Source organism: Dendrobates tinctorius, unplaced genomic scaffold (genome assembly GCF_039654945.1).
Source record: "Dendrobates tinctorius isolate UK_male_01 unplaced genomic scaffold, ASM3965494v1 ptg000189l, whole genome shotgun sequence".
NCBI lineage: Eukaryota > Metazoa > Chordata > Amphibia > Anura > Dendrobatidae > Dendrobates > Dendrobates tinctorius.
In genome coordinates, this window is record NW_027361856.1 from 5154425 (window position 1) to 5180405 (window position 25981).

Consider the following 25981-nt stretch of genomic DNA (forward strand, 5'->3'; position numbering starts at 1 on the left):
CTTTCCTCCCTCCCTTCCTTTCCTCCCTCCCTTCCTTTCCTCCCTCCCTTCCTTTCCTCCCTCCCTTCCTTTCCTCCCTCCCTTCCTTTCCTCCCTCCCTTCCTTTCCTCCCTCCCTTCCTTTCCTCCCTCCCTTCCTTTCCTCCCTCCCTTCCTTTCCTCCCTCCCTTTCCTCCCTCCCTGCCTTCCTTTCCTCCCTCCCTTTCTTTCCTCCCTCCTCTCCTTTCTTCCCTCCCTCCTTCCCTCTCTCCTTTCTTTCCCTGTCTCCTTTCCTTCCCTGTCTCCTTTCCTTCCCTGTCTCCTTTCCTTCCCTGTCTCCTTTCCTTCCCTGTCTCCTTTCCTTCCCTGTCTCCTTTCCTTCCCTGTCTCCCCTCATTCCCTCCCTCCCCTCATTCCCTCCCTCCCTCATTCCCTCTCTCCTTCCTTCCCTCTCTCCTTCCTTCCCTCTCTCCTTCCTTCCCTCTCTCCTTCCTTCCCTCTCTCCTTCCTTCCCTCCCCTCCCTCCCCCTCCTTCCTTCCCTCCCCCTCCTTCCTTCCCTCCCCCCTCCTCTCCTTCCCTCCCCCTCCTCTCCTTCCCTCCCCCCTCCTCTCCTTCCCTCCCCCCTCCTCTCCTTCCCTCCCCCCTCCTCTCCTTCCCTCCCCCCTCCTCTCCTTCCCTCCCCCCTCCTCTCCTTCCCTCCCCTCTCTCCTCCCTCCCCTCTCCCTCCTTTCCTTCCCTCCCTCCTCTCCCTCCTTTCCTTCCTTCCCTCCCTCCCCTCCCTCCTTCCCTCCCCTCCTTCCTTCCCTCCCCCCCTCCTCTCCCTCCCTCCTCTCCCTCTTCTCCTCCTTTTCCCTCCCTCTCTCCCTCCCTCCCTCCTTCCCTCCCTCCCCTCTTCCCTCCCTCCCCTCTTCCCTCCCCGTCCCTCCCCTCTTCCCTCCCTCCCCTCTTCCCTCCCTCCTTCCTTCCCTCTCTCTTTCCTCCCTCCTTCCCTCCCCCCCTTAAGGACAGTACAGTGTACGGGGGAGGCTGCGGGGGAGGGGTACAGTGTATGGAGAAGGCTTCGAGGGATACAGTACAGTGTACTGAGTAGGCTTCGGGGGATACAGTACAGTGTACGGAGAAGGCTGCGGGGGATACAGTACAGTGTATGAAGAAGGCTTCGGGGGATACAGTACAGTGTACGGAGGAGGCTGCGGGGGATACAGTACAGTGTATGTAGCAGACTGTGGAGGGGATACAACATATGCAGAAGGCTGGGGGGGACACAACATACAGCGGAGGCTGAGGGAGATTCAGCATACGGAGATGGCTGCGGGTGGATAGAGTATACGGAGGAGGCTGAGGGGGATACAGTATACAGAGGAGGCTGAGGGGGATACAGTATACGGAAAAGGCTGAGGGGGATACAGTATACAGAAGAGGCTGAGGGGGATGCAGCATATGGAGGTGGCTGCCGGTGGATATAGCATACGGTGGAGGCCCAGGCGGTACAGTATACGGAGGTGGCTGAGGGGGGTACAGTATACAGAGGAGGCTGAGGGGGATACAGCATGGATGATACAGCATACTTAGGAGGCCAAGGGGGATACAGTATACAGAGGAGGCTGAGGGGGGTAAAGTATACGGAGGAGATTGAGGGGGATACAGCATACGGATGTGGTTAAAGGGGGATACAGCATACAGAGGGGGCTGAGAGGCATACAGGAAAGGTGATACAGTATATGGACAAGGCTGAGGGGATGCAGCATATGGAGGAGGCTGAGGGTAGATACAGTATAAGGAGGGGGCTGAGGGGGATACAGCATATGGAGGGGGCTGAGGGAGATACAGCATACGGAGGGGGCTGAGGGGGATACAGCATACGAAGGGGGATAAAGCATACTTAGGAGGCTGAGGGTGATACAGCATACGGAGGGGGCCGAGGGGGGATACAGCATACAGAGGAGGCTGAGGGGGGTACAGTAGGCTGAGGGGGTACAGCGTGCAAAGGAGGCTGAGGGGGATACAGCATACAGAGGAGGCTGAGGGGGGATACCGCATACAGAGGAGGCTGAGGGTGGATACAACATGCAGAGGAGGCTGAGGGGGGTACAACATGCAGAGGAGGCTGAGGGGGGTACAACATACAGAGGAGGCTGAGGGGGGTACAACATACAGAGGAGGCTGAGGGGGGTACAGCATACAGAGGAGGCTGAGGGGGGTACAGCATACAGAGGAGGCTGAGGGGGGTACAGCATACAGAGGAGGCTGAGGGGGGTACAGCATGCAGAGGAGGCTGAGGGGTACAGCATGCAGAGGAGGCTGAGGGGTACAGCATGCAGAGGAGGCTGAGGGGGATACAGCAGGGCTGTGGAGTCGGAGTCGATGCTTATTTTGGTGGAGTTGGAGTCGGTATTAAATGGACCGACTCCGACTCCTAAAATATATAATAAATTGGGTACAGTAGTTCAATGCAGAATATGCTGAATATTTTTTCATAGGAATTTGGGAAAGTTATGAAATGTCCTATAAATGGCTGTTCTATTCCTGATCTAAGGCTACATTCACACACAGCGTTTTTCCTGCGTTTTTTGAGGATATGTTTTTCAGTTGCAAAAGCAGATCAGCTTTTGAAAAAACCGCATCACCTGAAAGGTTTTTGAGCTCATAGATAATGTTTTCAATAGCAAAAGCAGATTACAAATCTGCTCCATCTATCTATATATCCATTTATCCATATTTGTATCCATATCATATCTGTACCAAAAAGAATGAAAGCCGGATAGCACACAGACTAACACTCCTTTTTTTTTAGCACCAGTCAGGGACACCTCATAGCTGCCCAAAAGGACGCCCAGGACAGGCATTGCTCGTCTTCACATCAACTGATAGTTGGAATAAATAGACTGCATTCATCATCACATCTTCTTAAGGTGCAGGCTTTATTTTCAAGTGTAGGGGTGTGCAGTATGAGGTTCTGCAGCAGCTGAGGTGTGCTGTATGAAATTCTGCGGAACAGCATGAGGTTCTGCCCCCCCCCCCCCAGGTTTGATCCTGGCTACGCCCATAGTGTGAATGTAGCCTGAGGATCTAGGCTTTGTGTTAGCTGAGATAAGTCATAGTGTGTGTGTGTGTGTGTGTATGTATATTATATATATATATATATATATATATATATATATACAGTACAGACCAAAAGTTTGGATACACCTTCTCATTCAAAGAGTTTTCTTTATTTTCATGACTATGAAAATTGTAGATTCAGTCTGAAGGCATCAAAGCTATGAATTAACACATGTGGAATTATATAATTAACAAAAAAGTGTGAAACATCTGAAAACATGTCTTATATTCTAGTTTCTTTAAAGTAGCCACCTTTTGCTTTGATTTCTGCTTTGCACACTCTTGGCATTCTCTTGATGAGCTTCAAGAGGTAGTCACCGGAAATGGTTTTCACTTCACAGGTGTGCCCTGTCAGGTTTAATAAGTGGAATTTCTTGCCTTATAAATGGGGTTGGGACCATTAGTTGTGTTGTGCTGAAGTCTGGTGGATGCACAGGTGATAGTCCTACTGAATAGACTGTATTTGAATTTGTACTATGGCAAGAAAAAAGCAGCTAAGTAAAGAAAAACGAGTGGCCATCATTACTTTAAGAAATGAAGGTTAGTCAGTTCGAAAAATTGGGAAAACTTTGAAAGTGTCCCCAAGTGCAGTGGCAAAAACCATCAAGCGCTACAAAGAAACTGGCTCACATGAGGACCGACCCAGGAAAGGAAGACCAAGAGTCACCTCTGCTGCGGAGGATAAGTTCATCCTAGTCACCAGCATCAGAAATCTCAGGTTAACAGCAGCTCAGATTAGAGGCCAGGTCAATACCACACAGAGTTCTAGCAGTAGACACATCTCTACAACAACTGCTAAGAGGAGACTTTCTGCAGCAGGCCTTCATGGTAAAATAGCTGCTAGGAAACCACTGCTAAGGACAGGCAACAAGCAGAAGAGACAGGAATGGACATTAGACCAGTGGAAATCTGTGCTTTGGTCTGATGAGTCCAAATCTGAGATCTTTGGTTCCAACCACCGTGTCTTTGTGCGATGCAGAAAAGGTGAACAACGGATGGACTCTACATGTCTGGTTCCCACCGTGAAGCATGGAGGAGGAGGTGTGATGGTGTGGGGGTGCTTTGCTTGTGACACTGTTGGGGATTTATTCAAAATTGAAGGCATACTGAACCAGCATGGCTACCACAGCATCTTGCAGCGGCATGCTATTCCATTCGGTTTGTGTTTAGTCGGACCATCATTTATTTTTCAACAGAACAATGACCCCAAACACACCTCCAGGCTGTGTAAGGACTATTTGACCAAGAAGGAGAGTGATGGGGAGCTACGCCAGATGACCTGGCCTCCACAGTCACCAGACTTGAACCCAATCAAGATGGTTTGGGGTGAGCTGGACCGCAGAGTGAAGGCAAAAGGGCCAACAAGTGCTAAGCATCTCTGGGAACTCCTTCAAGACTGTTGGAAGACCATTTCCGGTGACTACCTCTTGAAGCTCATCAAGAGAATGCCAAGAGTGTGCAAAGCAGTAATCAAAGCAAACGGTGGCTACTGTAAAGAAACTAGAATATAAGACATATTTTCAGTTGTTTCACACTTTTTTGTTAATTATATAATTCCACATGTAATTCATAGTTTTGATGCCTTCAGAATGAATCTACAATTTTCATAGTCATGAAATAAAAGAAAACTCTTTGAATGAGAAGGTGTGTCCAAACTTTTGGTCTGTACTGTATATATGTAATCAATATTATACAGTGTATTACATATTTACAATTTATTACAGTTTTTTGTGTTCTAAAGTTGTATTCCAATAAATAGATATTATGTTCTATCTAAATATCTTGATTATTGGATCATAGAAATGATTAAATGTCTGGTGTTCACATTGTACTACAATAAATTTTTCACTTAAATATAAGCAATATATGTGGGAGTCGGAGTCGGTGTAAGGGAAATTGAGGAGTCGGAGTCGCAGGTTTGGCTTACCGACTCCACAGCCCTGGGATACAGCATAGAGAGGAGGTTGAGGGGGTATACAGCATGCAGAGGATGCTGAGGGGGATACAGCATGCAGACGTGGCTGAGGGGGGATACAGCATACAGAGGAGCCTGAGGGGGGTACAGCATACAGAGGAGGCTGAGGGGGATACAGCATACAGAGGAGGCTGAGGGGGATACAGCATACAGAGGAGGCTGAGGGGGGTACAGCATACAGAGGAGGCTGAGGGGGATACAGCATGCAGAGGAGGCTGAGGGGGTACAACATACAGAGGAGGCTGAGGGGGGTACAGCATACAGAGGAGGCTGAGGGGGGTACAGCATACAGAGGAGGCTGAGGGGGATACAGCATACAGAGGAGGCTGAGGGGGATACAGCATACAGAGGAGGCTGAGGGGGGTACAGCATACAGAGGAGGCTGAGGGGGATACAGCATGCAGAGGAGGCTGAGGGGGGTACAACATACAGAGGAGGCTGAGGGGGGTACAGCATACAGAGGAGGCTGAGGGGGATACAGCATACAGAGGAGGCTGAGGGGGGTACAGCATACAGAGGAGGCTGAGGAGGGTACAGCATGCAGAGGATGCTGAGGGGGGATACAGCATACAGATTAGGCTGAGGGGGATACAGCATGCAAAGGATGCTTTGGGGGATACAGTACAGTGTACGGAGGAGGCTTCGGAGGATACATACAGTACAGTGTACGGAGGAGGCTTCGTGGAATACAGTACAGTGTACGGAGGAGGCTTCGGGGGATACAGTACAGTATACGGAGAAGGCTGCGAGGGATACAGTACAGTGTACGGAGAAGACTGCATATGAAGGAGGCTGGGGGGGACACAGCATACAGTGGAGGCTGAGGGAGATTCAGCATACGGGATGGCTGCTGGTGGATACAGTATACGGAGGAGGCTGAGGGGGATACAGTATACGGAGGAGGCTGAGGGGGATACAGTATACAGAGGAGGCTGAGGGGGATACAGTATACAGAGGAGGCTGAGAGGGATACAGTATATGGAGGTGGCTGCGGGTGGATATAGCATACGGAGGAGGCCCAGGCGGTACAGTATACGGAGGTGGCTGAGGGGGGTACAGTATACAGAGGAGGCTGAAGGGGGTACAGTATACAGAGGAGGCTGAGGGGGATACAGCATATGGAGGAGGCCGAGGCGGTACAGTATACGGATGTGATTAAAGGGGGATACAGCGGGAGCTGAGAGGGACACAGGATGGAGGATACAGCATACAGAGGAGGCCGAGGGGATACAGTATACAGAGGAGGCTGAGGGGGGTACAGTATACGGAGGTGGCTGAGGCGTGTACAGCATACAGAGGCGGCAAAGAGGGATACAGTATACGGAGGAGGCAAAAGGGGATGCAGCATACGGAGGAGGCTGAGGGGGGGTAAAGTATATGGAGGAGGTTGAGGGGGATACAGCATACGGATGTGGCTAAAGGGGGATACAGCATACAGAGGGGGCTGAGAGGGATACAGGAAGGGGGATACAGCATATGGAGAAGGCTAAGGGGGATGCAGCATACGGAGGAGGCTGAGGGTGGATACAGTATACGGAGGAGATGGAGGGGGCTGAGGGGGATACAGCATATGAAGAGGGCTGAGGGGGATACAGCATATGGAGAAGGCTGAGGGGGATGCAGCATACGGAGGAGGCTGAGGGTGGATAGAGTATACGGAGGAGATGGAGGGGGCTGAGGGGGATACAGCATACTGAGGGGGTTGAGAGGGATACAGCATACGGTGGGGGATAAAGCATATTTAGGAGGCTGCGGGTGAAACAGCATACGGAGGGGGCCGAGGGGGGATACAGCATACAGAGGAGGCTGGGGGGGTACATTAGGCTTAGGGGGTACAGCATGCAGAGGAGGCTGAGGGGGATACAGTGCAGTGTACGGAGAAGGCTGCGGGGGATACAGTACAGTGTACGGAGAAGGCTGCGGGGGATACAGTACAGTGTACGGAGAAGGCTGCGGGGGATACAGTACAGTGTACGGAGAAGGCTGCGGGGGATACAGTACAGTATGTAGCAGACTGTGGAGGGGATACAGCATATGAAGGAGGCAGGGGGGGACACAGCATACAGTGGAGGCTGAGGGAGATTCAGCATACGGGATGGCTGCGGGTGGATAGAGTATACGGAGGAGGCTGAGGGGGATACAGAGGAGGCTGAGGGGGATACAGTATACGGAGGAGGCTGAGGGGGATACAGTATATGGAAGAGGCTAAGGGGGATACAGCATACGGAGGAGGCCCAGGCGGTACAGTATACGGAGGGGGCTGAGGGGGTACAGCATGCAGAGGACGCTGAGGGGGATACAGCATACAGAGGAGGCTGAGGGGGGATACAGCATAGAGAGGAGGTTGAGTGGGTATACAGCATGCAGAGGATGCTGAGGGGGATACAGCATACAGAGGAGGCTGAGGGGGGATACAGCATGCAGAGGAGGCTGAGGGGGATACAGCATACAGAGGAGGCTGAGAGGGTACAGCATACAGAGGAGGCTGAGGGGGGTACAGCATGCAGAGGATGCTGAGGGGGATACAGCATACAGAGGAGGCTGAGGGGGGATACAGCATGCAAAGGATGCTTCGGGGGATACAGTACAGTGTACGGAGGATGCTTTGGGGGATACAGTACAGTGTACGGAGTAGGCTTCTGGGGATACAGTACAGTGTACGGAGAAGGCTGCGGGGGATACATGACAGTGTACGGAGAAGGCTTCGGGGGATACAGTACAGTGTACGGAGAAGGCTTCGGGGGATACAGTACAGTGTACGGAGAAGGTTGCGGGGGATACAGTACAGTGTATGTAGCAGACTGTGGAGGGGATACAGCATATGAAGGAGGCTGGGGGGGACACAGCATGCAGTGGAGGCTGAGGGAGATTCAGCATACGGGATGGCTGCGGGTGGATAGAGTATACGGAGGAGGCTGAGGGGGATACAGTATACAGAGGAGGCTCGGGGGGATACAGTATATGGAGGAGGCTGAGGGGGATACAGCATATTGAGGTGGCTGCGGGTGGATATAGCATACGGAGGAGGCCCAGGTGGTACAGTATACGGAGGTGGCTTAGGTGGTACAGTATACAGAGGAGGCTGAGGGGGATACAGCATATGGAGGAGGCCGAGGCGGTACAATATACGGATGTGATTAAAGGGGGATACAGCGGGAGCTGAGAGGGACACAGGATGGAGGATATAGCATACAGAGGAGGCCGAGGGGGATACAGTATACAGTGGAGGCTGATGGGGGGTACAGTATACGGAGGTGGCTGAGGCGGGTGCAGCATACAGAGGAGGCAAAGAGGGATATAATATACGGAGGAGGCAAAAGGGGATGCAGCATACGGAGGAGGCTGAGGGGGTAAAGTATACGGGTAGGTTGAGGGGGATACAGCTTACGGATGTGGCTAAAGGGGGATACAGCATACAGAGGGGGCTGAGAGGGATACAGGAAGGGGGATACGGCATATCGAGAAGGTTGAGGGGGATGCAGCATACGGAGGAGGCTGAGGCCACAGTATACGGAGGAGATGGAGGGGGCTGAGGGGGATATAGCATATGGAGGGGGCTGAGGGGGATATAGCATATGGAGGGGGCTGAGGGAGATATAGCATACGAAGGGGGGCTGAGGGGGATACAGCATACAGAGGAGGCTGAGGGGGTATACAGCATGCAAAGGATGCTTAGGGGGATACAGCATGCAGAGGAGGCTGAGGGGGGTACAACATACAGAGGAGACTGAGGGGGGATACAGCACAGAGGAGGCTGAGGGGGTTAGAGCATACAGAGAAGGCTGAGGGGAGATACAGCATACAGAGGAGGCTGAGGGGGGATACTGCATGCAAAGGATGCTTCGGGGGATACAGTACAGTGTACAAAGAAGCCTTTGGGAGATACAGTACAGTGTATGTAGGAGACTGTGGAGGGGATACAGCATATGAAGAAGGCTGGGGGGGTCACAACATACAGCGGAGGCTGAGGGAGATTCAGCATATGGAGGTGGCTGCCGGGGATAGCGTATACGGAGGTGGCTGAGGTGGGTACAGTATACACAGGAGGCTGAGGGGGATACAGCATATGGAGGAGGCCGAGGCGGTACAGTATACGGAGGAGGCCGATGGGGATACAGCATACGGAGGGGGCCGAGTGGGGATACAGCATACGGAGGGGGCCGAGTGGGGATACAGCATACAGAGGAGGCTGAGGGGGGTATTGTAGGCTGAGGGGGATACAGCATATGGAAGGGGCTGAGCGGGTACAGCACACGGAGGGGGTTGAGGGTGGATACAGCATATGAAGGGGGATGAGGGGGGTACAGCATACAGAGGAGGTTGAGGGGGGGTAAAGCATACAGAGGAGGCTGAGGGGGATACAGCATACAGAGGAGGCTGAGGGGGATACAGCATACAGAGGAGGCTGTGAGGGGATACAGGATACAGAGGAGGCTGAGGGGGGTACAGTAGGCTGAGGGGGTACAGCGTGCAAAGGAGGCTGAGGGGGATACAGCATACAGAGGAGGCTGAGGGGGGATACAGCATGCAGAGGATGCTGAGGGGGATACCGCATACAGAGGAGGCTGAGGGTGGATACAACATGCAGAGGAGGCTGAGGGGGGTACAACATGCAGAGGAGGCTGAGGGGGGTACAACATACAGAGGAGGCTGAGGGGGGTACAACATACAGAGGAGGCTGAGGGGGGTACAGCATACAGAGGAGGCTGAGGGGGGTACAGCATACAGAGGAGGCTGAGGGGGGTACAGCATACAGAGGAGGCTGAGGGGGGTACAGCATGCAGAGGAGGCTGAGGGGTACAGCATGCAGAGGAGGCTGAGGGGTACAGCATGCAGAGGAGGCTGAGGGGGATACAGCAGGGCTGTGGAGTCGGAGTCGATGCTTATTTTGGTGGAGTTGGAGTCGGTATTAAATGGACCGACTCCGACTCCTAAAATATATAATAAATTGGGTACAGTAGTTCAATGCAGAATATGCTGAATATTTTTTCATAGGAATTTGGGAAAGTTATGAAATGTCCTATAAATGGCTGTTCTATTCCTGATCTAAGGCTACATTCACACACAGCGTTTTTCCTGCGTTTTTTGAGGATATGTTTTTCAGTTGCAAAAGCAGATCAGCTTTTGAAAAAACCGCATCACCTGAAAGGTTTTTGAGCTCATAGATAATGTTTTCAATAGCAAAAGCAGATTACAAATCTGCTCCATCTATCTATATATCCATTTATCCATATTTGTATCCATATCATATCTGTACCAAAAAGAATGAAAGCCGGATAGCACACAGACTAACACTCCTTTTTTTTTAGCACCAGTCAGGGACACCTCATAGCTGCCCAAAAGGACGCCCAGGACAGGCATTGCTCGTCTTCACATCAACTGATAGTTGGAATAAATAGACTGCATTCATCATCACATCTTCTTAAGGTGCAGGCTTTATTTTCAAGTGTAGGGGTGTGCAGTATGAGGTTCTGCAGCAGCTGAGGTGTGCTGTATGAAATTCTGCGGAACAGCATGAGGTTCTGCCCCCCCCCCCCCCCCAGGTTTGATCCTGGCTACGCCCATAGTGTGAATGTAGCCTGAGGATCTAGGCTTTGTGTTAGCTGAGATAAGTCATAGTGTGTGTGTGTGTGTGTGTATGTATAATATATATATATATATACAGTACAGACCAAAAGTTTGGATACACCTTCTCATTCAAAGAGTTTTCTTTATTTTCATGACTATGAAAATTGTAGATTCAGTCTGAAGGCATCAAAGCTATGAATTAACACATGTGGAATTATATAATTAACAAAAAAGTGTGAAACATCTGAAAACATGTCTTATATTCTAGTTTCTTTAAAGTAGCCACCTTTTGCTTTGATTTCTGCTTTGCACACTCTTGGCATTCTCTTGATGAGCTTCAAGAGGTAGTCACCGGAAATGGTTTTCACTTCACAGGTGTGCCCTGTCAGGTTTAATAAGTGGAATTTCTTGCCTTATAAATGGGGTTGGGACCATTAGTTGTGTTGTGCTGAAGTCTGGTGGATGCACAGGTGATAGTCCTACTGAATAGACTGTATTTGAATTTGTACTATGGCAAGAAAAAAGCAGCTAAGTAAAGAAAAACGAGTGGCCATCATTACTTTAAGAAATGAAGGTTAGTCAGTTCGAAAAATTGGGAAAACTTTGAAAGTGTCCCCAAGTGCAGTGGCAAAAACCATCAAGCGCTACAAAGAAACTGGCTCACATGAGGACCGACCCAGGAAAGGAAGACCAAGAGTCACCTCTGCTGCGGAGGATAAGTTCATCCTAGTCACCAGCATCAGAAATCTCAGGTTAACAGCAGCTCAGATTAGAGGCCAGGTCAATACCACACAGAGTTCTAGCAGTAGACACATCTCTACAACAACTGCTAAGAGGAGACTTTCTGCAGCAGGCCTTCATGGTAAAATAGCTGCTAGGAAACCACTGCTAAGGACAGGCAACAAGCAGAAGAGACAGGAATGGACATTAGACCAGTGGAAATCTGTGCTTTGGTCTGATGAGTCCAAATCTGAGATCTTTGGTTCCAACCACCGTGTCTTTGTGCGATGCAGAAAAGGTGAACAACGGATGGACTCTACATGTCTGGTTCCCACCGTGAAGCATGGAGGAGGAGGTGTGATGGTGTGGGGGTGCTTTGCTTGTGACACTGTTGGGGATTTATTCAAAATTGAAGGCATACTGAACCAGCATGGCTACCACAGCATCTTGCAGCGGCATGCTATTCCATTCGGTTTGTGTTTAGTCGGACCATCATTTATTTTTCAACAGAACAATGACCCCAAACACACCTCCAGGCTGTGTAAGGACTATTTGACCAAGGAGGAGAGTGATGGGGAGCTACGCCAGATGACCTGGCCTCCACAGTCACCAGACTTGAACCCAATCAAGATGGTTTGGGGTGAGCTGGACCGCAGAGTGAAGGCAAAAGGGCCAACAAGTGCTAAGCATCTCTGGGAACTCCTTCAAGACTGTTGGAAGACCATTTCCGGTGACTACCTCTTGAAGCTCATCAAGAGAATGCCAAGTGTGTGCAAAGCAGTAATCAAAGCAAATGGTGGCTACTGTAAAGAAACTAGAATATAAGACATATTTTCAGTTGTTTCACACTTTTTTGTTAATTATATAATTCCACATGTAATTCATAGTTTTGATGCCTTCAGAATGAATCTACAATTTTCATAGTCATGAAATAAAAGAAAACTCTTTGAATGAGAAGGTGTGTCCAAACTTTTGGTCTGTACTGTATATATGTAATCAATATTATACAGTGTATTACATATTTACAATTTATTACAGTTTTTTGTGTTCTAAAGTTGTATTCCAATAAATAGATATTATGTTCTATCTAAATATCTTGATTATTGGATCATAGAAATGATTAAATGTCTGGTGTTCACATTGTACTACAATAAATTTTTCACTTAAATATAAGCAATATATGTGGGAGTCGGAGTCGGTGTAAGGGAAATTGAGGAGTCGGAGTCGCAGGTTTGGCTTACCGACTCCACAGCCCTGGGATACAGCATAGAGAGGAGGTTGAGGGGGTATACAGCATGCAGAGGATGCTGAGGGGGATACAGCATGCAGACGTGGCTGAGGGGGGATACAGCATACAGAGGAGCCTGAGGGGGGTACAGCATACAGAGGAGGCTGAGGGGGATACAGCATACAGAGGAGGCTGAGGGGGATACAGCATACAGAGGAGGCTGAGGGGGGTACAGCATACAGAGGAGGCTGAGGGGGATACAGCATGCAGAGGAGGCTGAGGGGGTACAACATACAGAGGAGGCTGAGGGGGGTACAGCATACAGAGGAGGCTGAGGGGGATACAGCATACAGAGGAGGCTGAGGGGGATACAGCATACAGAGGAGGCTGAGGGGGGTACAGCATACAGAGGAGGCTGAGGGGGATACAGCATGCAGAGGAGGCTGAGGGGGGTACAACATACAGAGGAGGCTGAGGGGGGTACAGCATACAGAGGAGGCTGAGGGGGATACAGCATACAGAGGAGGCTGAGGGGGGTACAGCATACAGAGGAGGCTGAGGAGGGTACAGCATGCAGAGGATGCTGAGGGGGGATACAGCATACAGATTAGGCTGAGGGGGATACAGCATGCAAAGGATGCTTTGGGGGATACAGTACAGTGTACGGAGGAGGCTTCGGGGGATACATACAGTACAGTGTACGGAGGAGGCTTCGTGGAATACAGTACAGTGTACGGAGGAGGCTTCGGGGGATACAGTACAGTATACGGAGAAGGCTGCGAGGGATACAGTACAGTGTACGGAGAAGACTGCATATGAAGGAGGCTGGGGGGGACACAGCATACAGTGGAGGCTGAGGGAGATTCAGCATACGGGATGGCTGCTGGTGGATACAGTATACGGAGGAGGCTGAGGGGGATACAGTATACGGAGGAGGCTGAGGGGGATACAGTATACAGAGGAGGCTGAGGGGGATACAGTATACAGAGGAGGCTGAGAGGGATACAGTATATGGAGGTGGCTGCGGGTGGATATAGCATACGGAGGAGGCCCAGGCGGTACAGTATACGGAGGTGGCTGAGGGGGGTACAGTATACAGAGGAGGCTGAAGGGGGTACAGTATACAGAGGAGGCTGAGGGGGATACAGCATATGGAGGAGGCCGAGGCGGTACAGTATACGGATGTGATTAAAGGGGGATACAGCGGGAGCTGAGAGGGACACAGGATGGAGGATACAGCATACAGAGGAGGCCGAGGGGATACAGTATACAGAGGAGGCTGAGGGGGGTACAGTATACGGAGGTGGCTGAGGCGTGTACAGCATACAGAGGCGGCAAAGAGGGATACAGTATACGGAGGAGGCAAAAGGGGATGCAGCATACGGAGGAGGCTGAGGGGGGGTAAAGTATATGGAGGAGGTTGAGGGGGATACAGCATACGGATGTGGCTAAAGGGGGATACAGCATACAGAGGGGGCTGAGAGGGATACAGGAAGGGGGATACAGCATATGGAGAAGGCTAAGGGGGATGCAGCATACGGAGGAGGCTGAGGGTGGATACAGTATACGGAGGAGATGGAGGGGGCTGAGGGGGATACAGCATATGAAGAGGGCTGAGGGGGATACAGCATATGGAGAAGGCTGAGGGGGATGCAGCATACGGAGGAGGCTGAGGGTGGATAGAGTATACGGAGGAGATGGAGGGGGCTGAGGGGGATACAGCATACTGAGGGGGTTGAGAGGGATACAGCATACGGAGGGGGATAAAGCATATTTAGGAGGCTGCGGGTGATACAGCATACGGAGGGGGCCGAGGGGGGATACAGCATACAGAGGAGGCTGGGGGGGTACATTAGGCTTAGGGGGTACAGCATGCAGAGGAGGCTGAGGGGGATACAGTGCAGTGTACGGAGAAGGCTGCGGGGGATACAGTACAGTGTACGGAGAAGGCTGCGGGGGATACAGTACAGTGTACGGAGAAGGCTGCGGGGGATACAGTACAGTGTACGGAGAAGGCTGCGGGGGATACAGTACAGTGTACGGAGAAGGCTGCGGGGGATACAGTACAGTATGTAGCAGACTGTGGAGGGGATACAGCATATGAAGGAGGCAGGGGGGGACACAGCATACAGTGGAGGCTGAGGGAGATTCAGCATACGGGATGGCTGCGGGTGGATAGAGTATACGGAGGAGGCTGAGGGGGATACAGAGGAGGCTGAGGGGGATACAGTATACGGAGGAGGCTGAGGGGGATACAGTATATGGAAGAGGCTAAGGGGGATACAGCATACGGAGGAGGCCCAGGCGGTACAGTATACGGAGGGGGCTGAGGGGGTACAGCATGCAGAGGACGCTGAGGGGGATACAGCATACAGAGGAGGCTGAGGGGGGATACAGCATAGAGAGGAGGTTGAGTGGGTATACAGCATGCAGAGGATGCTGAGGGGGATACAGCATACAGAGGAGGCTGAGGGGGGATACAGCATGCAGAGGAGGCTGAGGGGGATACAGCATACAGAGGAGGCTGAGAGGGTACAGCATACAGAGGAGGCTGAGGGGGGTACAGCATGCAGAGGATGCTGAGGGGGATACAGCATACAGAGGAGGCTGAGGGGGGATACAGCATGCAAAGGATGCTTCGGGGGATACAGTACAGTGTACGGAGGATGCTTTGGGGGATACAGTACAGTGTACGGAGTAGGCTTCTGGGGATACAGTACAGTGTACGGAGAAGGCTGCGGGGGATACATGACAGTGTACGGAGAAGGCTTCGGGGGATACAGTACAGTGTACGGAGAAGGCTTCGGGGGATACAGTACAGTGTACGGAGAAGGTTGCGGGGGATACAGTACAGTGTATGTAGCAGACTGTGGAGGGGATACAGCATATGAAGGAGGCTGGGGGGGACACAGCATGCAGTGGAGGCTGAGGGAGATTCAGCATACGGGATGGCTGCGGGTGGATAGAGTATACGGAGGAGGCTGAGGGGGATACAGTATACAGAGGAGGCTTGGGGGGATACAGTATATGGAGGAGGCTGAGGGGGATACAGCATATTGAGGTGGCTGCGGGTGGATATAGCATACGGAGGAGGCCCAGGTGGTACAGTATACGGAGGTGGCTTAGGTGGTACAGTATACAGAGGAGGCTGAGGGGGATACAGCATATGGAGGAGGCTGAGGCGGTACAATATACGGATGTGATTAAAGGGGGATACAGCGGGAGCTGAGAGGGACACAGGATGGAGGATATAGCATACAGAGGAGGCCGAGGGGGATACAGTATACAGTGGAGGCTGATGGGGGGTACAGTATACGGAGGTGGCTGAGGCGGGTGCAGCATACAGAGGAGGCAAAGAGGGATATAATATACGGAGGAGGCAAAAGGGGATGCAGCATACGGAGGAGGCTGAGGGGGTAAAGTATACGGGGAGGTTGAGGGGGATACAGCTTACGGATGTGGCTAAAGGGGGATACAGCATACAGAGGGGGCTGAGAGGGATACAGGAAGGGGGATACGGCATATCGAGAAGGTTGAGGGGGATGCAGCATACGGAGGAGGCTGAGGCCACAGTATACGGAGGAGATGGAGGGGGCTGAGGGGGATATAGCATATGGAGGGGGCTGAGGGGGATATAGCATATGGAGGGGGCTGAGGGAGATATAGCATACGAAGGGGGGCTGAGGGGGATACAGCATACAGAGGAGGCTGAGGGGGTATACAGCATGCAAAGGATGCTTAGGGGGATACAGCATGCAGAGGAGGCTGAGGGGGGTACAACATACAGAGGAGACTGAGGGGGGATACAGCACAGAGGAGGCTGAGGGGGGTACAGCGTGCAGAGGAGGCTGAGGGGGTTAGAGCATACAGAGAAGGCTGAGGGGAGATACAGCATACAGAGGAGGCTGAGGGGGGATACTGCATGCAAAGGATGCTTCGGGGGATACAGTACAGTGTACAAAGAAGCCTTTGGGAGATACAGTACAGTGTATGTAGGAGACTGTGGAGGGGATACAGCATATGAAGAAGGCTGGGGGGGTCACAACATACAGCGGAGGCCGAGGGAGATTCAGCATATGGAGGTGGCTGCCGGGGATAGCGTATACGGAGGTGGCTGAGGTGGGTACAGTATACACAGGAGGCTGAGGGGGATACAGCATATGGAGGAGGCCGAGGCGGTACAGTATACGGAGGAGGCCGATGGGGATACAGCATACGGAGGGGGCCGAGTGGGGATACAGCATACGGAGGGGGCCGAGTGGGGATACAGCATACAGAGGAGGCTGAGGGGGGTATTGTAGGCTGAGGGGGATACAGCATATGGAAGGGGCTGAGCGGGTACAGCACACGGAGGGGGTTGAGGGTGGATACAGCATATGAAGGGGGATGAGGGGGGTACAGCATACAGAGGAGGCTGAGGGGGTACAGCATACAGAGGATGCTGAGGGGGATACAGCATGGAGAGGATGCTGAGGGGGTATAGTAGGCTGAGGGGGATACAGCATACGGAAGGGGCTGAGCGACTACAGCACACTGAGGGGGTTGAGGGTGGATATAGCATATGAAGGGGGTTGCTGGTGGATACAGCATATGAAAGGGGCTGAGGGGGCGTACAGCATACAGAGGAGGTTGAGGGGGTACAGCATGCAGAGGAGGTTGAGGGGGGGTAAAGCATACAGAGGAGGCTGAGGGGGATACAGCATACAGAGGAGGCTGAGGGGGGATACAGCATACAGAGGAGGCTGTGAGGGTATACAGGATACAGAGGAGGCTGAGGGGGATACAGCATACAGAGGAGGCTGAGGGGGGTGCAGCATACAGAGGAGGCTGAGGGGGATACAGCATACAGAGGAGGCTGAGGGGGATACAGCATACAGAGGAGGCTGTGAGGGGATACAGGATACAGAGGAGGCTGAGGGGGATACAGCATACAGAGGATGCTGAGGGGGATACAGCATACAGAGGAGGCTGAAGGGGGATACAGCATACAGAGGAGGCTGAAGGGGGATACAGCATACAGAGGAGGCTGTGAGGGGATACAGGATACAGAGGAGGCTGAGCGGGATACAGCATACAGAGGAGGCTGAGGGGGGTACAGCATACAGAGGAGGCTGAGGGGGGATACAGCATACAGAGGAGGCTGTGAGGGGATACAGGATACAGAGGAGGCTGAGGGGTATACAGCATACAGAGAAGGCTGAGGGGGATACAGCATACAGAGGAGATACAGCATGCAGGAGGCTGAGAGGGGATACAGCATACGGAGGAGGCCGAAGGGGATACAGCACACGGAGGTGGCCGAGGGGGATACAGTATGCGGAGAGGGCTGGGGGGGTACAACATGCAGAGGAGGCTGAGGGGGATACAGCATGCAGGAGGCTGTGAGGGGATACAGGATACAGGGGAGGCTGAGGGGGGATACAGCATACAGAGGAGGCTGAGGGGGATACAGCATACAGAGGAGGCTGAGGGGGATACAGCATACAGAGGAGGCTGATGGGGGATACAGCGTGCAGAGGAGGCTGTGAGGGGATACAGCATACAGAGGAGGCTGTGAGGGGATACAGGATACAGAGGAGGCTGAGGGGGATACAGCATACAGAGGAGGCTGAGGGGGATACAGCATACAGAGGAGATACAGCATGCAGTAGGCTGAGAGGGGATACAGCACACGGAGGAGGCCGAGGGGGATACAGCACACGGAGGAGGCCAAGGGGGATACAGCATACGGAGGAGGCCGAGGGGGATACAGCATACGGAGGAGGCCAAGGGGGATACAGCACACGGAGGTGGCCGAGGGGGATACAGTATACGGAGAGGGCTGGGGGGGGTACAACATGCAGAGGAGGCTGAGGGGGATACAGCATGCAGGAGGCTGTGAGGGGGATACAGCATACAGAGGATTTTGAGGGGGATACAGGATACAGAGGAGTCTGAGAGGGGATACAGCATACAGAGGATGCTGAGGGGGATACAGCATACAGAGGATGCTGAGGGGGATACAGCATACAGAGGAGGCTGAGGGGGGGATACAGCATACAGAGGAGGCTGAGGGGGGGATACAGCATACAGAGGAGGCTGAGGGGGGGATACAGCATACAGAGGAGGCTGAGGGGGGATACAGCATACAGAGGAGGCTGAGGGGGGATACAGCGTGCAGAGGAGGCTGAGGGGGATACAGCATACAGAGGAGGCTGTGAGGGGATACAGGATACAGAGGAGGCTGAGGGGGATACAGCATACAGAGGAGGCTGAGGGGGATACAGCATACAGAGGAGATACAGCATGCAGGAGGCTGAGAGGGGATACAGCATACGGAGGAGGCCGAGGGGGATACAGCACACGGAGGAGGCCAAGGGGGATACAGCACGCGGAGGTGGCCGAGGGGGATACTGTATACGGGGAGGGCTGAGGGGGGTACAGCATGCAGAGGAGGCTGAGGAGGATACAGCATGCAGGAGGCTGTGAGGGGATAAAGGATACAGAGGAGGCTGAGGGGGATACAGCATACAAAGGAGGCTGAGGGGGATACAGCATACAGAGGAGGCTGAGGGGGGATAAAGCATACAGAGGAGGCTGAGGGGGGATACAGCGTGCAGAGGAGGCTGAGGGGGATACAGCATACAGAGGAGGCTGTGAGGGGATACAGGATACAGAGGAGGCTGAGGGGGATACAGCATACAGAGGAGGCTAAGGGGGGTACAGCATACAGAGGAGGCTGAGGGGGGTACAGCATACAGAGGAGGCTGAGGGGGGATACAGCGTGCAGAGGAGGCTGAGGGGGATACAGCATACAGAGGAGGCTGTAAGGGGATACAGGATACAGAGGAGGCTGAGGGGTATACAGCATGCAGAGGAGGCTGAGGGGGATACGGCATACAGAGGAGATACAGTATGCAGGAGGCTGAGAGGGAATACAGCACACGGAGGAGGCCGAGGGGGATACAGCACACGGAGGAGGCCGAGGGGGATACAGTATACGGGGAGGGCTGAGGGGGGTACAGCATGCAGAGGAGGCTGAGGAGGATACAGCATGCAGGAGGCTGTGAGGGGATACAGGATACAGAGGAGGCTGAGGGGGGATACAGTATACAGAGGAGGCTGAGGGGGGATACAGCGTGCAAAGGAGGCTGAGGGGGATACAGCATACAGAGGAGACTGTGAGGGGATACAGGATACAGAGGAGGCTGAGGGGGATACAGCATACAGAGGAGGCTGAAGGGGGTACAGCATACAGAGGAGGCTGAGGGGGGATACAGCGTGCAGACGAGGCTGAGGGGGATACAGCATACAGAGGAGGCTGTGAGGGGATACAGCATACAGAGGAGGCTGAGGGGGATACAGCATACAGAGGAGATACAGCATGCAGGAGGCTGAGAGTGGATACAGTGTACGGAGGAGGCTGAGGGGGGTTACAGCATACAGAGGAGGCTGAGGGGGTTTACAGCATACAGAGGAGGCTGAGGGGGGATACAGCATACAGAGGAGGCTGAGGGGGATACAGCATACAGAGGAGGCTGAGGGGGGATACAGCATACAGAGGAGGCTGAGGGGGGATACAGCATACAGAGGAGGCTGAGGGGGATACAGCATACAGAGGAGGCTGAGGGGGGATACAGCATACAGAGGAGGCTGAGGGGGGATACAGCATACAGAGGAGGCTGAGGGGGGATACAGCATACAGAGGAGGCTGAGGGGATACAGCATACAGAGGAGGTTGAGGGGGATACAGCATACAGAGGAGATACAGCATGCAGGAGGCTGAAAGTGGATACAGTGTACGGAGGAGGCTGAGGGGGGATACAGCATACAGAGGAGGCTGAGGGGGATACAGCGTGCAGAGGAGGCTGAGGGGGGATACAGCATACAGAGGAGGCTGAGTGGGGATACAGCATACAGAGGAGGCTGAGGGGGTACAGCATACAGAGGAGGCTGAGGGGGATACAGCATGCAGAGGAGGCTGAGGGGGGGATATAGCATACAGAGGAGGCTGAGGGGGGATACATCATACAGAGGAGGCTGAGGGGGGATACAGCGTGCAGAGGAGGCTGAGGGGGATACAGCATACAGAGGAGGCTTTGAGGGGATACAGGATACAGAGGAGGCTGAGGGGGATACAGCATACAGAGGAGGCTGAGGGGGATACAGCATACAGAGGAGGCTGTGAGGGGATACAGGATACATAGGAGGCTGAGGGGGATACAGCATACAGAGGAGATACAGCATGCAGGAGGCTGAGAGTGGATACAGTGTACGGAGGAGGCTGAGGGGGGATACAGCATACAGAGGAGGCTGAGGTGGATACAGCGTGCAGAGGAGGCTGAGGGGGATACAGCATACAGAGGAGATACAGCATGCAGGAGGCTGAGGGGGATACAGTGTACGGAGGAGGCTGAGGGGGATACAGTGTATGGAGGAGGCTGAGAGGGGATACAGGATACAGAGGAGGCTGAGGGGGATACAGTATACAGAGGAGGCTGAGTGGGATACAGTGTGCGGAGGAGGCTGAGGGGGATACAGTATACAGAGGAGGCTGAGGGGGGATACAGCATGCAGAGGAGGCTGAGGGGGATACAGTATACATAGGAGGCTGAGGGGGATACAGTATACAGAGGAGATACAGCATGCAGGAGGCTGAGAGGGGATACAGGATACAGAGGACGCTGAGGGGGATACAGTATACAGAGGAGGCTGAGGGGGGATACAGCATGCAGAGGAGGCTGAGGGGGATACAGTATACAGAGGAGGCTGAGGGGGGATACAGCATGCAGAGGAGGCTAAGGGGGATACAGTATACAGAGGAGGCTGAGGGGGATACAGTATACAGAGGAGGCTGAGGGGGGATACAGCATGTAGAGGAGGCTGAGGGGGGATACAGCATGCAGAGGAGGCTGAGGGGGGATACAGCATACAGAGGAGGCTGAGGGGGGTACAGTATACAGAGGAGATACAGCATGCAGGAGGCTGAGAGGGGATACAGTATACAGAGGAGGCTGAGGGGGATACAGTATACAGAGGAGGCTGAGGGGGGATACAGCATGCAGAGGAGGCTGAGGGGGATACAGCATACAGAGAAGGCCAAGGGGGATACAGCACACGGAGGTGGCCGAGGGGGATACAGTATACGGAGAGGGCTGGGGGGGTACAACATGCAGAGGAGGCTGAGGGGGATACAGCATGCAGGAGGCTGTGAGGGGGATACAGCATACAGAGGATGCTGAGGGGGATACAGGATACAGAGGAGTCTGAGGGGGGATACAGCATACAGAGGATGCTGAGGGGGATACAGCATACAGAGGAGGCTTTGAGGGGATACAGGATACAGAGGAGGCTGAGGGGGATACAGCATACAGAGGAGGCTGAGGGGGATACAGCATACAGAGGAGATACAGCATGCAGGAGGCTGAGAGGGGATACAGCATACGGAGGAGGCCGAGGGGGATACAGCACACGGAGGAGGCCAAGGGGGATATTGTATACGGGGAGGGCTGAGGGGGGTACAGCTTGCAGAGGGGGCTGAGGAGGATACAGCATGCAGGAGGCTGTGAGGGGATACAGGATACAGAGGAGGCTGAGGGGGGATACAGCATACAGAGGAGGCTGAGGGGGATACAGCATACTGAGGAGGCTGAGGGGGATACAGCATACAGAGGAGGCTGAGGGGGGATAAAGCATACAGAGGAGGCTGAGGGGGGATACAGCGTGCAGAGGAGGCTGAGGGGGATACAGCATACAGAGGAGGCTGTGAGGGGATACAGGATACAGAGGAGGCTGAGGGGGATACAGCATACAGAGGAGGCTGAGGGGGGTACAGCATACAGAGGAGGCTGAGGGGGGTACAGCATACAGAGGAGGCTGAGGGGGGTACAGCGTGCAGATGAGGCTGAGGGGGATACAGCATACAAAGGAGGCTGTGAGGGGATACAGGATACAGAGGAGGCTGAGGGGTATACAGCATGCAGAGGAGGCTGAGGGGGATACGGCATACAGAGGAGATACAGTATGCAGGAGGCTGAGAGGGGATACAGCACACGGAGGAGGCCGAGGGGGATACAGCACACGGAGGAGGCCGAGGGGGATACAGCACACGGAGGTGGCCGAGGGGGATACAGCACACGGAGGTGGCCGAGGGGGATACAGTATACGGGGAGGGCTGAGGGGGGTACAGCATGCAGAGGAGGCTGAGGAGGATACAGCATGCAGGAGGCTGTGAGGGGATACAGGATACAGAGGAGGCTGAGGGGGGATACAGCATACAGAGGAGGCTGAGGGGGATACAGCGTGCAGAGGAGGCTGAGGGGGATACAGCATACAGAGGAGACTGTGAGGGGATACAGGATACAGAGGAGGCTGAGGGGGATACAGCATACAGAGGAGGCTGAGGGGGGTACAGCATACAGAGGAGGCTGAGGGGGGATACAGCGTGCAGAGGAGGCTGAGGGGGATACAGCATACAGAGGAGGCTGTGAGGGGATACAGGATACAGAGGAGGCTGAGGGGGATACAGCATACAGAGGAGATACAGCATGCAGGAGGCTGAGAGTGGATACAGTGTACGGAGGAGGCTGAGGGGGGATACAGCATACAGAGGAGGCTGAGGGGGGATACAGCATACAGAGGAGGCTGAGGGGGGATACAGCATACAGAGGAGGCTGAGGGGGGATACAGCATACAGAGGAGGCTGAGGGGGGATACAGCATACAGAGGAGGCTGAGGGGGATACAGCATACAGAGGAGGCTGAGGGGGGATACAGCATACAGAGGAGGCTGAGGGGGATACAGCATACAGAGGAGGCTGAGGGGGGATACAGCATACAGAGGAGGCTGAGGGGGGATACAGCATACAGAGGAGGCTGAGGGGGGATACAGCATACAGAGGAGGCTGAGGGGGATACAGCATACAGAGGAGATACAGCATGCAGGAGGCTGAGAGTGGATACAGTGTACGGAGGAGGCTGAGGGGGGATACAGCATACAGAGGAGGCTGAGGGGGGATACAGCGTGCAGAGGAGGCTGAGGGGGGATACAGCATACAGAGGAGGCTGAGGGGGTACAGCATACAGAGGAGGCTGAGGGGGATACAGCATGCAGAGGAGGCTGAGGGGGATACAGCATAGAGAGGAGGTTGAGGGGGGATACAGCATACAGAGGAGGCTGAGGGGGGATACAGCGTGCATAGGAGGCTGAGGGGGATACAGCATACAGAGGAGGCTGAGGGGGGATACAGCGTGCAGAGAAGGCTGAGGGGGATACAGCATACAGAGGAGATACAGCATGCAGGAGGCTGAGGGGGATACAGTGTATGGAGGAGGCTGAGAGGGGATACAGGATACAGAGGAGGCTGAGGGGGATACAGTATACAGAGGAGGCTGAGTGGGATACAGTGTGCGGAGGTGGCTGAGGGGGGATACAGCATACAGAGGAGGCTGAGGTGGATACAGCGTGCAGAGAAGGCTGAGGGGGATACAGCATACAGAGGAGATACAGCATGCAGGAGGCTGAGGGGGATACAGTGTATGGAGGAGGCTGAGAGGGGATACAGGATACAGAGGAGGCTGAGGGGGATACAGTATACAGAGGAGGCTGAGTGGGATACAGTGTGCGGAGGTGGCTGAGGGGGATACAGTATACAGAGGAGGCTGAGGGGGGATACAGCATGCAGAGGAGGCTGAGGTATACAGTATACATAGGAGGCTGAGGGGGATACAGTATACAGAGGAGATACAGCATGCAGTAGGCTGAGAGGGGATACAGGATACATAGGGGGCTGAGGGGGATACAGTATACAGAGGAGGCTGAGGGGAGATACAGCATGCAGAGGAGGCTGAGGGGGATACAGTATACAGAGGAGGCTGAGGGGGGATACAGCATGCAGAGGAGGCTGAGGGGGATACAGTATACAGAGGAGGCTGAGGGGGATACAGTATACAGAGGAGGCTGAGGGGGGATACAGCATGTAGAGGAGGCTGAGGGGGATACAGCATGCAGAGGAGGCTGAGGGGGGATACAGTATACAGAGGAGGCTGAGGGGGATACAGTATACAGAGGAGGCTGAGGGGGGATACAGCATGCAGAGGAGGCTGAGGGGGATACAGCTTTCAGAGGAGGCTGAGGGGGGTACAGTATACAGAGGAGATACAGCATGCAGGAGGCTGAGAGGGGATACAGTATACAGAGGAGGCTGAGGGGGATACAGTATACAGAGGAGGCTGAGGGGGGATACAGCATGTAGAGGAGGCTGAGGGGGATACAGCATGCAGATGAGGCTGAGGGGGTATACAGCATACAGAGGAGGCTGAGGGGGGTACAGTATACAGAGGAGATACAGCATGCAGAAGGCTGAGAGGGGATACAGTATACAGAGGAGGCTGAGGGGGATACAGTATACAGAGGAGGCTGAGGGGGGATACAGCATGCAGAGGAGGCTGAGGGGGATACAGCATACAGAGGAGGCTGAGTGGGGTACAGTATACAGAGGAGGCTGAGGGGGGTACAGTATACAGAGGAGGCTAAGGGGGGATACAGCATACAGAGGAGGCTGAGGGGGGATACAGCGTGCAGAGGAGGCTGAGGGGGATACAGCATACAGAGGAGGCTGAGGGGGTACAGTATACAGAGGAGATACAGCATGCAGGAGGCTGAGAGGGGATACAGTATACAGAGGAGGCTGAGGGGGATACAGCATACAGAGGAGGCTGAGGGGGATACAGTATAAAGAGGAGGCTGAGGGGGGATACAGCATGCAGAGGATGCTGAGGGGGATACAGCATGCAGAGGAGGCTGAGGGGGATACAGCATACAGGAGGCTGAGAGGGGATACAGTATACAGAGGAGGCTGAGGGGGGATACAGCATGCAGAGGATGCTGAGGGGGGATACAGCATGCAGAGGAGGCTGAGGGGGATACAGCATACAGGAGGCTGAGAGGGGATACAGGATACAGAGGAGGCTGAGGGGGGTACAGTATACAGAGGAGGCTGAGGGGGGATACAGCATACAGAGGAGGCTGAGGGGGGATACAGCATGCAGAGGAGGCTGAGGGGGGATACAGCATACAGAGGAGGCTGAGGGGGGTACAGTATACAGAGGAGATACAGCATGCAGGAGGCTGAGAGGGGATACAGTATACAGAGGAGGCTGAGGGGGATACAGCATGTAGAGGAGGCTGAGGGGGATACAGCATGCAGATGAGGCTGAGGGGGGATACAGCATACAGAGGAGGCTGAGGGGGGTACAGTATACAGAGGAGATACAGCATGCAGGAGGCTGAGAGGGGATACAGTATACAGAGGAGGCTGAGGGGGTTACAGTATACAGAGGAGGCTGAGGGGGGATACAGCATGCAGAGGAGGCTGAGGGGGATACAGCATACAGAGGAGGCTGAGGGGGGTACAGTATACGGAGGAGGCT

General features: G+C 53.8%; 1 protein-coding gene across 1 annotated transcript in view; it reads left to right on the top strand.

The window, feature by feature from the left end:
- The window catches only part of ASH1L (ASH1 like histone lysine methyltransferase), a 126458-nt gene that overhangs the window by 29772 nt on the left and 70705 nt on the right, over positions 1 to 25981 (top strand). The gene's annotated exons all lie outside the window — the stretch shown is intronic.